Here is a 15,358-nt window from a genome sequence, read left to right on the forward strand (position 1 = left end):
TTTCAGGTACCTGATCCTGCATTGTACTGCCAGAGCAGTGCAGAACCGCCATAGCACATTGGAAAATTGGAGCCATCATCTCTGAACTTGGTCCCAAAAGTGTAAGGGAGTTTAAGTGAGTCTAATTTACACGAACATCACATATTGCCTCTGATTTTGGCTCTTTGTTTCTTATGGAGAAAGACCTGCAGGGACAAGCAACCTGCTTGCCTTTGCGGAGGAGAGGACTGAAGACATTAAAGTATTTGATTTATAGGAGAAGGAAATTAATCTTAAATTATCTGGATCTCCACTGAATGGCTAGCAGAGAGCTAAACAAATACCAACAGGGTGTGAAAAGCTGAGATAAATCATAATAGAGATTAATAGCCTGAACTTGACTAAAAAATCCATTGTCAATGGTCCTTAATAAATGTTCTGAGTTTAATGCTACTTACTATTGAACAAGCTGGAAAAAACTGAGACGATCATTCTGAAATTGATACAGCAAGTGGGGTGAGGCCTATAGTGGCAAACTGAATATAGTAAGCACATTTAATGAAATAAAGGGTAAAATAAATCAGCTGAGAAATGCCTGTAGAATGGACATGTAGCAAATTAAAGCCTCAGGCTTAAGGCACGATAGACTGGACTATACGAAAGGTAACATTTATAAATGGATGCAGGGTTCAGAATTCATCTCAGGGAGTGGACGTAGGGTATTTAGGTCCAAGCTATAGGGGTAGTGGTTTCAGGTGGCACAGTGGCAATGGGATGGTCAGGGTCACTAGAGATGGGTGAATTTGTGTGCCTAATTTTAAATTCCTTTGTAAATGTTGGCCTTGAAGGATCAACTTGGCTGTTACTGGGTTTTTGTTCTTTTGAGGAGGGTCTGACTAAAAGGAGCGGAGGGAGTGGAGAATAAAATATTGGTCAGTTTCCCAGCAAAGACAAAATCAGTGATGCAGAATCTGGGCTGACTTTAACTGTAACTTGCTTTGTCTACACATATACACCAGTCCTGGAACAAAGATGGTCAAACAACATGTACATCAATCGCTGCTTCCAGGAACTTCAGCCCAACATCATTGGCTGGTTCCTAGGAAGCAACTCTGCCTCAAGAATTGACTATTCAGAGACAAAGATAATGAGCAAGCTTTCCTGCTGCTTGCCCAGCACTCTCTCTCTTCAAGCTGCCCCTACACAGAACCTTGCATAACCAAAACCTAGTAACCGGACAGCATATCTTCCTAGTCAAAATTTCCTCACTGTGCTAAGTAAGTAAGGGAAAGGAACTTAGAATTCTAAATATATGAGCACCACCATCTGCCATAACAATACTTACTGAAAAAAGAAGGTGAAAGATGGAGTGAAGAGCTGGGCAGTGTGAGAAAAGCCACAGAGAGTTCAATTCAATGTTATCCCATGGCCCTGTTGGGTCCAGGTGAAAATACCCTGTCACTGTGGGCCTCTATGCCAGGTGAGACATGCTGGAGTGGGGAGGCGATGGGCATTCCAGGGTGTGACCAGGAACGGGGTGTGTTTGATGTGTTCACTGTTATTCCTCAATAGTTCTGTGGATACTGGCTGGGAGAGCTGAGATCTTACTTTGTAGAACTGGCACATTTGCCTCAGCTTGTGGACAAGCACTGAACTGGAGAAGGACAGGGCCTCCTTACCCTTTATTCAGTCTGGACCTGTTTCCTTGTGAAGTAGCTTGTATGAAGCCTGTGGTTCTGAGGCTTCACACAATTGTCTGGCATTTTCCATGGATCTTTAAAAGTGAGGAGCATCTGCGTGAGAAGAGAAGGGAGCTGGTGCTGTCACCAGGATCAGACGGTCTTCATCCAAGAGTTCCGAAGGAACTCAAATATGAAATTGCAGAACTACTAACTGTGGTTTGTAATCTATCGCTTGTACCAGATGACGGGAGATTAGCTAATAGAGTGCTAATTTTTTAAAAAGGCTCCAGAGGTGATCCTGTTGATTGCAGGCTGGTAAGTCTAACTTCAGTGCCAGGCAAATTGGTTGAAACTATGGTAAAGAACAGAATTATCAGATGCCTAGATGAACACAATATGTTGGGGAAGAGTCAACATGGCTTTTGTAAAGGGAAATCATGCCTCACCAATCTATTAGAATTCTTTGAGGGAGTCAACAAGCATGTGCACAAGGGTGACCCAATGGATATAGTGTAGAACTTTCAGAAAGCCTTCGATAGGGTCCCTCACCAAAGGTTCTTAAGCAAAATAAGCAGTCATGGGATAAGAGGGAAGGTATTGTAATGGATCACAGATCCATGGTTAAAACATAGGAAACAGAGGGTAGGAATAAATGGTCAGTTTTACAGTGGCAAGAGGCAAATATCTTTGTACTGGGACCAATGCTGTTCAACATATTCATAAATGATCTGGAACAAGGGATGAACAGTGAGGTGTCAATGTTTGCACGTTATACAAAGTTACTCAAGATAGTTAATTCCAGAGCTGTCTGTGAAGAGTTACAAAGTGATCTCACAAACCTGGGTCACTTGGCAACAAAATAGTGGATGAAATTCAGTGTTGATTAAGTGCAAGCAGTGCACCTTGAAAAACATAATCTCAACTATACATACAAAATGATGGGGTTTAAATTAGCTGTTACCGTTGAAAAAAGAGATCTTGGAGTCATCGTGGATATTTCTCTGAAAACATCTGTTCAGTGTGCAGCAGCAGTCCAAAAAGCGAACAGAATGTTAGGGACCATTAGGAAAGGGATAGATAATAAGACAAAATATCATAATGCAACTATATAAAATCCATGGTACACCCACGCCTTGAATACTGTTTGCAGTTACGGTTGCTCCATCTCAAAAAGGATATATTAGAATTTTTAAAAGTACAGAGAAGGGCAAGAAATTGATTAGGGGTATGAAACAGCTTCCATATGAGGAGGGATTAAAAATTCTGAGACTGTTCATCTTAGAAAAGAGATGACTAAAGGGGGGATATGATAGAGGTCTATCAAATCATGAATAGTGTGGAGGAAGTGTTATTTACCCCTTTACATAACAAATGAACCAGAGATCACCCAGTGAAACAAATAGGCAACAGGTTTAAAACAAACATAAGGAAGTACTTTTTCACACAATGCACAGTCAACCTGTGGAACTCCTTGCCAGAGGATGTCGTGAAGGCCAAAAGTATAACTGGGTTATATATATATATATATCCTCATATACCTATGAGGATAGGTCCATCAATAGCTATTAGCCAAGATGTAACCCCATGCTCTGGATGTCCCTAAACCTCTGACTGCCGAAGCTGGGACTGGATGACAGGGGATGGACAACTTGGTAATTGCTCAGTTCATTCCCTTGGAAGCATCTAGCATCTGCCACTATCAGAAGACAGGATACTGGGCACTGGTCTGACCCACGAAGGCCATTCTTATATAGGGAGGAGAGGGGGTTCTCTATACAAGGTAAACCCAAGGCGGGGAACTGAGCCATTTAACTGTGACAGAAGAATTCAGCATCATCTCTGGCAAGAGGTCAAACCACCTACCCTTTAATTTTTAATGCAGTTTTGTAGGATTTTTCTCTTCCTCTGTATTTTGATGCTGTTTTCCACCTGGCTTTAAGAACCTCTCAGTGCATTGTCCTTATGTTCTGGCTAGGTTCTTTTTGCTCCTGCCTGCTGCTGCTTGGAGCATGGCTCAGGGAGCTCGTCTTCTTCTGATTTCTTCTCCCTGAACACAAAGAAAAGGCCTCTTGCTGTGATGGAAGGATCCACCAGCCTGAATGAAGCCACGGTAGATAGTATCTTGGTAAGGGGAGGGAGGATGGCCTGGTGGTTCCAGTAGCAGTTTGGTAACAAGAAGGGCTAAGTTCTTATCCTGGCTTGGCCTTAGACCCTTTGTATGACCTTGGGTTAGTCATTTGATTTCTCTGTGCCTCAGTTCCCCATCTGTAAAACAGGAATGTTAATCCTTCCTTTCTAACATTCAAAAATATGTTTCTAGTACTTGGAGATTCCCCAGACAGAAGACAATACACTATTGTTACTCTTAGTTAAATGGTAGGGAAAGAAATGTTCTTCTCCAGCTTTTAGAAAGGCACCTCAAACTCTCTCTGGCCAATTTCTAAAGCCTCTGTCCCTGTGATATCTACCTGCCATTGTATATTAGTGCTAAACCGTGCAGTCACAGAGTCAAAATAACAGAATTAAACTACACAAAAACAGCTATCTTGAAAGGAGCCTTTTAAATTCTGATGAACAGAAGGATGCTCAGCCAATGTGCCACTTTGCTTGTTGCATGTCACGCACCCACTGGTCACAGACTTTTTTTTATGAGCTCAACCCTGGAGAAATTCAAGCAACTTGAGAGCGCTTTGGAGTCCCAGCCTGCAAGCTACACATGAGACAGTGTGAGGAAACAGATGGTGTTCTCCAGGGAGCAACAAATCCCATCTCTGACCTCTGCAATAGAACAGGCTTTACTACACAAAGGGAGAAATCAGCATTGTTCTGTCTAATCCGCCACATAGCAAAGGGGGGCAATATAAGGGCTCCATGTGCTGAAATCTTAACTTGTACCCCGCTGCCCGATAGCTTCTATAGGCCTTGTGACAACCAGGGAATACACAATGTGTACAACTCCTTCTGGGCCTGCCTGGGGCTCTTCCAGGGGGTGAATATATTGTGTTGGGGGAGGGTTGCAGAGCTGTCTCTGCACATGGCAGGAAGGGCCTCCTACAGGAGGGAGTACTAAGGGAGGGAAGGAGAATGCAGGGCAATCCCTGATACTTTATCCTGGAATTACTGGGAATTTTGCCATGGATTTCAGTGGGAGCAGGAGCAGGCCTATGAAGAGAAGACCAGCAGATTGCACAGAGCTCACTGGATGAACAGAGCCAAAGTGACAGGTGGAAGGTAATTCTGTTAGTTAATGTGGGCCACACAAAGGCAATCAAACAAGGCAGTTACGGTTCCCCCTGTGTGTAAAGTGCCTCAGAAGGATTGATGCAAGGTTCCTGAGCTCTGACACCAGTGGAGCTATCCCCTTCGGGGAGAGAGAGAGAGTCAAATCATTTGAAAATGCTAGAAAACTGTGTGTTCTCCATAGGATTTAAAGCAGGGTTAAGGGTCCGAGCTATGAATGTTCAGGTCTAAGGGAAATATTCCTTTGAGAAATCTCTGTGTTAATCTCACTGAAAAACCTGCACTGAGAAATTAGTGTAATGCTAAACTCAGTGGGGAATTGCTATACAGAAATCACACGGTGCTAAACCATCTAAGAAACCAACACCAGAGAAACACTGATAAGTAAGGATACGATTCTGTCACAGATTCTGTGACTTTCTGGGATCTCTGTGACTTCTTCTGGGACAGGGCTGGAGCAGCTGTCAGCCCCGGGCCACCAGAACAGGGCTGAAGCAGTGGCTGGGGTGGGTCAGCACCGCTGGGGCTGAAGTAGCAGTGGTCAGCCCCTGACGCAGGAGCAGTGGCGGGGCTGGAGCAGCTGCCGGCAGTCAGCTCTGGTGCTGTCAGAGCAGAAGCAGCGGTCCCTGGGCTGCTGGAACAGCGGCCAGCCTTGGGACCGCCGGAACAGTTGACCGGCGGTCAGTCCTGGGCCTGCCGGAGCAGCTGCTGGGCAGAATCTTAACGTTACTGGTAAGAAATATAAGCTCTTTTGGGCAGGGAGGATCTTTTTGTCTTGTGTTTGTACAGTACCTAACACAGTGGAGCCCTGGTTCATGGCTGGGGCTCCCAGGCAGTACCGTAACACAGATAATAAATATTCCCAGTATTTGAAATCATTGATGCTGGCACCAAGCTGTGAGCAGTTCATAGCCTGGAGAGTGACATTTTAGAGCTAACAGATGCAAGGGACTCTTCTAATGCATTAGTGAGCCAAGTATAGTACAGAGAGTTGCTGTATAAATGTGCATTACACAGTTCTGCCGTTGCACTGCAGTTATCTATTGCTGTTCTAGTCCCCCTCCCCAAGTTTTGTCAATACCACGCAGTCCCAGCCTGCAGCAGCCAGTTATTCCAGCCCTGGCCGTCTCTTGACTAGAATCTATGTGTCGTGCCAGACTCTGTGGTTTTTGCAAAGTGACCTAACCTCCACTCGGGACGTGGGCGAGACCAAATCCTTCCATTTGTTCCTCAACTAGATTTGATGCTGTGTCTCTGCAAGTTAAAAGCTGATAGCTAATGCACTGACCCGCTGTGTCATCCCTGTTGGAGCTGTCAGGTTCTAACCCCTAATGACCTCCTTAGCCTTATCATAAACCTATTTCATGAGAGCCTTAGGTTAGATGAGAGCAGATAATGGAGACCACAGTGTATTCCGCCCCTCCCTCCGCTGCGACTCCCATTCCAGGGAGTTCTATTCCCAGAGTCATGGGTGAGACCGTTTTCTCTCTCCTTCCTCCTCCACCCTGGCCCTTGGTTTTTCTAGCTATGGGTGGGAGTGGAGACAGCTGCCAGAAAGAATCAAAGTAGGGACTCTCCAGAGGAGGAAGGAACCTCAATTGAGGGTCAGCAGGGTTCTCTCTGAATATATGTGCTCCCCACTTTGTTACAGAGTTGTCTCTGGTATAACAGCTTCATTTAGAGGCAAGGCTCTCAGGGCTCCATTAAACCCTGTCAAAAGCTTCTCACTACGTCCTCACTTGCTTATAATGCTCCCACCCAGCATGCCGAGCCAGTGAGAATACTGTTCTAAAGAGAGGGAGGCTGCAGGTCTGCCTGCAAAGCGACCCCCACTGGGGCACAGAATGCAGGAGTTGCCTCCCCTCCGCAGAGCTGGAAGCGTGGAAGGGCCCCAGCCAGAAAGTACAGGGCTGAGGGCAAGATGTCAAAGCAAGGTCCTCCTTGTTGCCCCACCCAAACTGTGATTGCTTAAACGTCTTCCCCTACCCACCGGCCTGCTTCCTTCCCCCGTGGGCTCACTTCCCCATTAGATTTATTCACCTCCTCTCCCAACACACACATTCCGAAGCTTTTATTTCAGTCCCGGCCAGAGATTGGACTCTCTCACCTGTTGTTCAAATTCCCCTTTGCACGTTGCACCCCCTGATGAGCTACCCACTCCCACCCATGCTGAGAGCCAGATGCGTGCGTGCATTTGTCCAGGTACGACGGCGAACAGTCAGCCAGACACAGTCATTGCCCCCTGATTCTCATTCCCTAATTCCTGTGCTTGGGGGACAGGCTGGCATAGCGAAGGTGGCGTTAATCTATCTCGGAGCTGCTTGTATTCTGGAGAAACAGAGCGGAGCTGGAGTGTAGGGGACTCCAGCCACACCCTTGACCTGCCCCTGAGACTAGAGACTGGTAGAAAGACTTTGTCTATGTTAGCATTAGTAGAACCCAGACCTGGGCCCACTGACTGCAGTGGGGGTTTGCTGCTGTAAATCCAGAGGCACGGAGAGTGGATTCCAGCCCTTACTCTGGAAAAGTGAGATGCTTTAAAAGTAAAGTTTGCTGTAACCTGCTCTGCACATTCCTTCCCTCCCCTGCCATCTGCGGCTAAGCCATCCTAGGGGCACTTATTGCTCATAGATCGTGAGACACTGGGAACTGTCTTTTCTCAGTTATACCACGCCACCCTCTTTCCAGCAAGGAGCCTGTGAAGCACTCAGCTGCTTCTCTGGATCCTAGGCTGTGACGTGTGGCTCCATCGAGATAGCAGTATCCAGGATACCCAGAACCAGCAGAGCCAGCCAATCACAGCCTCTGAGAAGCCAGTTCCACAGAGGAGCAGACCCTTCATAACTGATTGAGCCATGCCTGTTCGTTTCAAGGAAACCAGTGGCATTGAAGTTAGCCGGGAGTGTTAAGAGGAAGAGACAGAACAGCTGAGCGCCAGTTGCTGGTGATGCCATGTAGCACTGCTTGATTTGCAAGGGCACACAAGGTAAGTAATTCTGTAAACTTTGTTTCAGCAGCTCTTGCTCGGTGAAAAGGAAACACCGGCAGGATCCCTCTCTGTACTTTATGGCCCTGGCTGCTGTAGCATCTGAATGCCTCATAGTTAGGACTGCAGGTTTGTCATGGTGCGGAAAAAGTCAGGGATATCATGATTTCTCGGATTGTCCATGACTTCCAGCAGGAAGGCTCTAGGGGGGTTGCTGGCTTGGTGTGGAGAAGAGGACCAGGGGCTGGGGTGCGTGGGAGCCTGCCCCCACAGCTGTGGCTCCTTGGTCCCACTGGCTGGGCCTGGCTCCCTGCCCTGGGTTGCGATCTGGCGCGTGGGGATCACAGCACCACCCACTCAAATTTGGCGCTACGGCCCCCCTATCATGACAGAGGGGCCATAGGGCCACACCTGAGCAGTGCTACAACTCTATGCACCAGGTTGCAACATACAAAGGGAGGAGCCTTGGCCCAGCTCTGCAGGACACAGGAGCTGCTGCTGCCTGTGTCTGGGGTGAGTGTGGAGCAGACTTGCTCTTCACCCCCCCATTGTGTCCCTGGAGTCTCCCCTCCTCATCATGCCAGGATAAGGTTGTGGTGCCAGGGTGAATGGTGCTACTGTGGGTGGTTGGTGCCCCCTCATTTGTCGAGACGCTTTTTATAAAAAAATCACAGAGCAGCTGCTAAACCCATGACTTTTACTATATTTACCATGACTGCGCCGTGATTTTTGATTAAAAAATGCTGTGACAAATCTGCAGTCCAACTCAGAATCATTAATGGATTTTATCGTTATCCAGTGAGGAATTATCCCCATTTTACAGACGGGGAACTGAAGCACAGGGTAGATCAAGTGAATTGCCCAAAGTCACACAGCAGGTCCATGGCAGAGCCAGGAACTGAATCCTGGTCTCCTGAGCCTTGTTCACTAGGTCACCCTTCATACCCCAGAGCTCCACTTGGTTAAAGCAAGCTAGCCAATAGGCTTTGCAGCTGTATTAGCAATGTTAGCAGAGTAGCATTTCAAAATACTGGTGTCAGAGAGAGAGGGACTGAATGTGCTAAGTGTACTGTGGATTGGCCAGAGAAAGCTGGTGGAATTCTGCAATGTCCTGATCTAATGCTTCTTTACAAGGGACAATTTGATCTGGTGTGAGATGGCAAGAGGTTCTGGGCTTTGTTCAGGAAGGGACACTTTGACCATGACTAGCCCCAAGGGAAAACTTGATCACTACCCAGCTGGACACTGCTTGATATTCTTATAGCTGCAGAGAGACCTTGGAACTAAGGAAAATTACTAGCTGCAGATTTCATTAGAACATGTTCACCCATACCCCGGAGAGCAAACTGTGAAAGATGCATCTGCAACTTGGAGTTCATGAAAGATGGAAGTGCCCAGCACCTTGTCAGTTTTCACCCTGACTGAGAGAAGATGGTGAGGGCATCCCAAAGTTCTGTGGCTAAATGTTGAAACTGGCTGTACAGTCCCTGAGTGCTGGCTACAGTGATACCTTGGTACTTTGAGCTCAGCAGAACAGTATTTGCTTTCAGTTGTACAGACAGCTGCATTGTACATGCATATTGATTTGACATTTATTAAAGCACCCTGAATGTGATCAGTGTTGCAAGGAAACATTATTATCCTTTCCAAAAATTTAAATACCTGATTGGCTTATGGAAATCCAAGAGGACATTGGAATAGGGCGGACAGGCTCTTTTACAAACGGTAATGGTCTGGGTAACAAAGGCAGTCAGGAGTGGATTAAGGTAAGATTCTGGCCTTATGTCAGGAGAGGGATGGATCCACCTGGAAGACAGAGCAGTAGTACAGTGCACAGATATTTGATGCAGGCTGGCACCTGTTGGGATGGGGATGGACTGCCTCAGTTGGGAGGAAGATCAAGGATGCTGGATTGGGAGGAAGGTAAGTCTTCCGGGGGGCTGGAAGGAGCAGCCTGTCCCTGTAGGAGGAGGCCAGGAGATGGGACTGGGAGGCAGATATTGTAAGGGGAAACAAAGCCCATTTGACTAAGCTGCAAAATTTGAACCTAGATTTAGCACACTGTAAAGTTTGGGGTGTTTGGATCCCAAAGTAGGGAGTAGGAACAGGTTCAGCCCATTGGAGAGAGAGGGATAACTTGCAAAACTGCTCTGTGCTTCTGGTGCTGGATTTCCAATGCCATCATAGGTCTGGGTTTTTTGCATCTGGAATTTTGTTGTGAACCTGTCTCTAGTCACCCTAGTGACAGTTGTAGAACTTCTTTCCCGGCATACAAACTGATTTAGCTGGCACTGGAAGGCTAGGGGTTTATGGAAACAAGGCTGTGTTGGCACCGGAGAGTTTAGCATGTAGAATTGCCTAATGTCTTAGACCAGGGGTTCTCAAACTTCATTGCACAGTGACCCCCTTCTCACAACAAAAATTACTACACAACCCCAGGAGTGGGAGGCCAAAGCCTCACTAACCTGGGCCGGGGTGGGGATGGGGGTGGGGTCAAAGCCCCAAGGTGAGGGGCCTGTAACTTGAGCCCCGCCATCCAACGCTGAAGCCCTCGGGCTTTGGCTTTGGCGCTGGGTGGTGAGGCTTGGCCCCCAGCAAGTCTAACGCCAGCCCTGGCGACCCCATTAAAATGTGGTCGTGACCCACTTTGGGATCCTGACCCACAGTTTGAGAACCACTGTCTTAGACGCTATGACATATGATGTCAAAAAGATATGCATCGTCCATGGGACTTGCATATTCTGCTGGAGTTGGTCACACACAATGCTGGGCTGTCTCACTTGGACACCTGTGAAACAAAGGAGCCAGTCCTAGTGGAACTTGCATCTCCATGCTGAAGACTCCTGCCGTGTGACAGCACTGAATCTGAGAGGTGGCATGCAGTCATGTCCCGTGCTATGGGAGGCTCCAGCATGCTGTACTGTGAAGAGTTAAAGAAAGCCACATTCACTGATATTTAAATTTCCCCTGAGCACAGGCAGGCTCCAGGGCTGAATCCCAAAATCCCCCGTTCAGTTTACACTTGGACAAATCTCCCACAGACTTAGGCATCACTCAGGATCTGTTTCTAGACATGGTAGCAGATGGACTGTTAATAACTGCAGACCAGTTAATTTTACCTCTGTTCCACATGAGAAACCTCAGATGAGTTATAAAATGGTAGGTTATTTAGAGGATTCATAGATTCCAAGGCCAGAAGGGACCATTTTGATTATCTAGTTTGACCTCTTATATAACAGAGGCCATAGAACTTCCCCAAAATAATTCCTAGAGCAGATCTTTTAGAAGAACATCTAATTGTGATTCAAAAATGGCCAGAGATGGCAAATGTACCACAACCCTTGGAAAGATGTTCCAATAATAGGCTAAGAAGCAGGGTGCTCTTTGTGAGGGCGTCTCAGCTGTGGAATTCACTTCCTCCCTGATCTGAAATTGTCCTAGGCCTGGTCTACACTACAGAGTTAGGTCGAAGGAAGCTGCCTTAAATTGACCTGTTAATGTATGTGCCTACAATACCGGGTCCTTTACGCCGACCTAAGTTGCCTGTAATGTTGACTTCTGTAATCCACCTCTGCGAGAGGTACAGCACTGAATTCGATTTTCATGGGTCGACTGTGAGGTACTGCAGATGCAGCGTTGTGTAATTTGACTTAATTGGCCTCTAGGTGGTGTCCCACAATGCTCATCTGTGACTGCTCTGGATATAGGGTGACCAGATAGCAAGTGTGAAAAATCGGGACGGGGGTGGGGGGTAATAGGAGTCTATATGAGAAAAAGCCCCAAATATCAGGACTGTCCCTATAAAATCAGGACATCTGGTCACCCTATCTGGAGATCATTCTCAACTCTGCTGCACTGCAGCCAGGTACACAGGAAACAGCCCCTCCCCTGCTAAACCCTGGGAATTTTTGATTTCCCATTTCCTGTTTGATCAGCATTGGGAGCGTACCAGCTTGAGCACAGCTGATCCTGGAGACTACACGCCCCAAATGCGCTCCAGCCTGGTCTGCACAGAAGGTGGTGGATCTCATTGGTGTGTGGGGAGAAGAATCTGTGCAGGCAGAGCTCCGATCCAGCAGAAGAAACGTGATATATGCAAAGATCACTCGTGGAATGGGGGAGAAGGGCTACAAGAGGGACACACTGCAGTGCTGTGTGAAAATAAAAGAACTTCGCCAAGTGTACCAGAAGGCCAGGGAGGTGAACAGTCGTTCTGGTGCTGAACCCCACACATGCCAGTTCTACGATGAGCTGCATGCGATTCTCGGGAGTGACCCTACCAGTACCCCCACAAGCAACGTAGACACCTCACAGGTGTGTGAGTCTAGGGACAACAGGGAGGACGATATGGTGGACGAGGAGGAGGAGTAGAATTGGAGACAGGTGAGCAGTGGATCCGTTCTCCCCGAGAGCCAGGAAATATTTTTAACCCTTGAGCCCTGGGGGTTTCAGGACATCATGGTGGCCGACCATGATGCCGGGGAAGGCCCTCTGGTAAGTATACAGTTACAATCAAAGTCCAGTTAAACTTTAGCGGGCACACACATTCAGTGGTATTGGATATTTACTATGAAGGAAAAGCAAGGTGCTGTGGTTCTCTACTTACAAGAGGGCGCTCCAGCTACGCAGAGGGTGGCCCCCGAAAAAGACTGTTTATGTGGACTGGGATAGCCCGGGAATCCTCCATGGATATATTTAGGAAACTTTCATGGAGGTACACTGCAATCCTTTGCAGAAGGTGTCTAGGCAGGGCAGTCTTATTTCATCCACCATGGTAGGACACTTTCCCACGCAACTCCTGAATTAATTCTGCTGGCATCATTGCAGTACACAGCTTGGCAGCATAAGAACCGCGTTCATACCCAGACGCTTGTAGCATCTCCTTCCTTCCCACCGCTGTTACCCTCATGTCAAGGTTCCTTCCCCACTCTGAACTCTAGGGTACAGATGTGGGGACCTGCATGAAAGACCCCCTAAGCTTATTCTTACCAGCTTAGGTTAAACGCTGCCACCACCAAAGTGTTATACAAAGAACAGGGGAAGTGCCCACTTGGAAACGTCTCCCCCCAAAATATCCCCCCTAGCCCTACACCCCATTTCCTGGGGAAGGCTTGATAAAAATCCTCACCAGTTTGCAGAGGTGAACACAGACCCAAAGCCTTGGATCTTAAGAACAATGAAAAGCAATCAGGTTCTTAAAAGAAGAATTTTAATTAAAGAAAAAGTAAAAGAATCACCTCTGTAAAATCAGGATGGTAAATACCTTACAGGGTAATCAGATTCAAAACATAGAGAATCCCTCTATGCAAAACCTTAAGTTACAAAAAGACACAAAAACAGGAATATCCATTCCATTCAGCACAGCTTATTTCCTCAGCCATTTAAACAAAACAGAATCTAACGCATATCTAGCTAGATTACTTACTGACTCTTTACAGGAGTTCTGACCTGCATTCCTGCTCTGGTCCCGGCAAAAGCATCACACAGACAGAGAGAACCCTTTGTTCCCCCCCCCCGGCCCCCAGCTTTGAAAGTATCTTGTCTCCTCATTGGTCATTTTGGTCAGGTGCCAGCAAGGTTATCCTAGCTTCTTAACCCTTTACAGGTGAAAGGGTTTTTCCTCTGGCCAGGAGGGATTTAAAGGTATTTACTCTTCCCTTTATATTTTTGACACCTCAGGAGACTGATATCACATCGGGTCACCTAGGGGAAATGGGGGAAGTTCTCATTAAAAGTGCTCTTACAAGAAAAAAAAAAGCATGTAGACCCACCCCCACTCACACATTCCAGATCGCCAAACTATGTGGCCACTAATGTGCCTTTACTGTGCTCGGCATGGGTCAGCAAGTAGTTTAAGTGGGGACTGGGGCCCCACATATGAGATTCCACAATTTGGGAGTGAAAACGTCCCCCCCCACCGCGTTTGTAAACAGCTTCCCATGGTGCTATGGAGAGGGGCGATTGTTTGACTAGCTACCTCTGCTCCCGACATGAACCTGCCATAACCTTCATTAAAAGTGCGGTTACCCATGACTCGGCGGGGCCTACTCACCATGGCTGGAACAGCAAAATGGCACAGTGAGTGGTTACGGAATCTGATTATGTTGTGGCTTGCACCTAGTGTAATAAGGGTGGGGGTTTTGGGGGTTTTTTTTTAATGAAAACGGCCTTGCTTTGGAAACATTTTAGGCATGTACAATGGTCCCTTTCTTTTTTCCCATGACTGACAGTTGGAAATGTGTCCTTTGGCATGTCATCAACACCTGAAAATAGACTTTCGCTGATTAGGAGGAGAAAGAACATGGGAGGACATGTTCACCGAGATAATGAAGGCCTCTGGGACAGCTGACGCAGAGCTGAGAGCGGGTTTCACTGTCCAATAAGTTAGACATGGACATGGAGAGCAGAAAAGCTTCCCATGAGCATGAGTGTGCAGTGCAGGATGAGAGCTTCAGATTATGAGGGACAAATCAGACATGTTGAGGCATCTGGTTGAACTGCAGGAACAGAAGCAGGAGGGTAGAGTTCCTCTGCAGACCCTGGTGGACAGCCAGCCAGCATCGCCTGGCGCAGAATCACCCTCCTCCAAGTGTTCCATGAGGCGTGGGAGAAAAGTCCATTATCCCTTCCACTTAACTCAGGGGGAGGGTACAAGGAACAGAAGGCACCCTTTCACAGACCTTTGATGGTCTAGAGTGCAGTGTTATGTTACACAGCTGAAAATGTTTCTCCCGTTCTGACTTTACAAGCCCTTTTTCCCAAGGCTAACTTTTTTTTTCTGTTCTCCCTCTTTACTTTTGTTTGTTAAAAAAAGTAAATGGATTCGAGAAAGAAATGTTCTTTATTGAGTAGAAGCAGTGGGCTTCGGGGGGGGGCTGGCTTTACAGGGACAGCGATACAAGGCAGGTGAAGGTTTGGGAAAGCACAGTGCAGACAAGCAGCTCACATTACTGTGGCTCATTATTAAGGCTGGGTAGGCGGGGTCCCCCAGGATAACTATAGGCATCTCAACGTTGTCAATGTTCATTTTGTGGTCTGGAAAGAAAGTCCCAGATTGCAGCTTTTTGAACAGACCCCAGTTCCTAAAGATGCATATGCCATGAGCCTTTCCCAACCATCCTACCTTGATGTTGGTGATCCACCAGCACTTGCAACACCATTGAAAAGTATCCCTTTCAGTTTATGTATTCTTTGGCAAGGTGGTCTGGTGCCAAGATGGGATTTAAGGCACGAAAACCACTGGGTTGTTTGCCGGTGTTTGAGGGAGGGAGGACAGTGCATCATGGGATGCCGATGCAATGTTCCCATTCTCCCCGCGACAATGTTTTGGTCCCAGGAGGCATTGCACAAACTTCCCAAAACACACTGCGGCAAGTTGCACTTTGGGATAGCTACCCACAATGCACTGCTTTGTGCATCGATGCAGGCGCTGCTAGTGAGGACACACTCCATCGAGATAATGAGCATGGTG

Source organism: Natator depressus, chromosome 6 (assembly GCF_965152275.1).
Source record: "Natator depressus isolate rNatDep1 chromosome 6, rNatDep2.hap1, whole genome shotgun sequence".
Classification (NCBI taxonomy): domain Eukaryota; kingdom Metazoa; phylum Chordata; order Testudines; family Cheloniidae; genus Natator; species Natator depressus.